The 1,692-nt window shown below is 42.3% G+C and overlaps 1 pseudogene; it reads left to right on the forward strand.

Moving 5' to 3' along the window:
- Positions 1–312: 312 nt before the first annotated feature.
- LOC110290431 (calcyclin-binding protein-like) lies at positions 313–1,194 on the forward strand (annotated as a pseudogene).
- Positions 1,195–1,692: the final 498 nt, after the last annotated feature.

A 1,692-nucleotide genomic window follows, 5' to 3' on the forward strand; every position in this document is an offset into this window, starting at 1 on the left:
TGAAACACAACCTACAGAATAGGGTCTATCTGGGACACAGCCTGCAAAGTGGGGTCTGCTGGAGGCATAGCCAATCGAGTTAGGGTATTCTGATCTCAGTTGTCTGACCCCTGGCTCACCCCACCTTCCCTAAAAGTGCTGCTGCCATCAAGATTATCTAGCCAGCACCCGGGAAAACCAAATTCCTAATAGACAGCTAAGAACAGAGCTCGCTGCCAGCACTATGATGCTCGTGGGTGGCGTGGGATGCTCTTTTCCTGTCTGCTTTGGTGCACCGCTGCAGCTCCGGCCTCTGGTCTGATGCACCACAGTATGGTTTCCGCTTTGGAGGAGTTGCAGAAATACCTAGAAGAGGTCAAAGTATTGCTGGAAAAGTCCACCACGAAAAGACTACGTGATACTCTTACAAGTGAAAAATCCAAGATTGAGATGGTACTCAAGAACAAGATGCAACAGAAGTCGCAGAAGAAACCAGAACTTGAGAATGGAAAGCTAGCTGCTGTGGTTGCTCCTCGTACAATAGGATACACCGTGAAAATCAGTAATTATGGATGAGATCAGTCAGATAAGTTTGTGAAAATCCACATTACCTTAACTGGAGTCCATCAGGTTCGCACTGAGACTGTGCAGGTACACTTCCAGAGAGATCATTCGATCTTTTGGTAAAAAAAAAAAAAAAAAAAAAAAAAAAAAAAAAACTCAATGGCAAGAATTACTCCATGATTGTGAACAATCTTTTGAAACCTATCTCTGTGGAAAACAGTTCAAAAAAAGTCAAGACTGATACAGTTATTTTATGTAGAAAGAAAGCGGTAAACACAAAATGGGACTATTTAACTCAGGTAGAAAAAGAATGCAAAGAGAAAGAAAATCCTTGGGGGGGGGGTTATGGGGGACTTTTGGGATAGCATTGGAAATGTAATTGAGGAAAATACGTAATAAAAAATATATTAAAAAAAAGTAAAATGGATAAATCTAATGAATTAAAGGTCTTTTAAAAAAAGAAAAAAGAAAAAATCCTTCCTCCGACAGAAAAGCCTTTCTCTGACACTGAGGCAGACTCTAGTGAGAGATTAATGAATGTTCTAAAGAAAATTTATGAAGACGGAGATGATGGCATGAAGCGAACCATTAATAAAGCAAGTGTGGGTGGAATCCAGAGAGAAGCAAGCCAGAGAAGACACGGAATTTTGAGACTTTTTAAAGTCCTTATGGGAACTGTGATGTGGAGCGCTCATGTTTCCAGTAAGGGGGTATTGTTGAACTGCACATATTTGTTCATGTGGTTATGTAGTTGTCTTAGTCAGGGTTTCTATTCTTGCACAAACATCATGACCAAGAAGCAGTTGGGGAGGAAAGGGTTTATTCAGCTTACATTTCCACATTGCTGTTCATCACTGAAAGAAGTCAGGACTGGAACTCAAGCAGATCAGGGAGCAGGAGCTGATGCAGAGGCCATGGAGGGATGTTCTTTACTGGCTTGCTTCCCCTGGCTTGCTCAACCTGCTCTCTTACAGAACCCAAGACTACCAGCCCAGAGATGGCACCACCCACAAGGGGCCTTTCCCCCTTGATCACTAATTGAGAAAATGCCTTACAGTTGGATCTCATGGAGGCATTTCCCCAACTGAAGCTCCTTTCTCTATGATAACTCCAGCTATGTCAAGTTGACACAAAACTAGCCAGTACAAT

This window comes from Mus caroli, unplaced genomic scaffold (genome assembly GCF_978045245.1).
Source record: "Mus caroli unplaced genomic scaffold, Mus_caroli_1 scaffold_2, whole genome shotgun sequence".
NCBI classification, from domain to species: domain Eukaryota; kingdom Metazoa; phylum Chordata; class Mammalia; order Rodentia; family Muridae; genus Mus; species Mus caroli.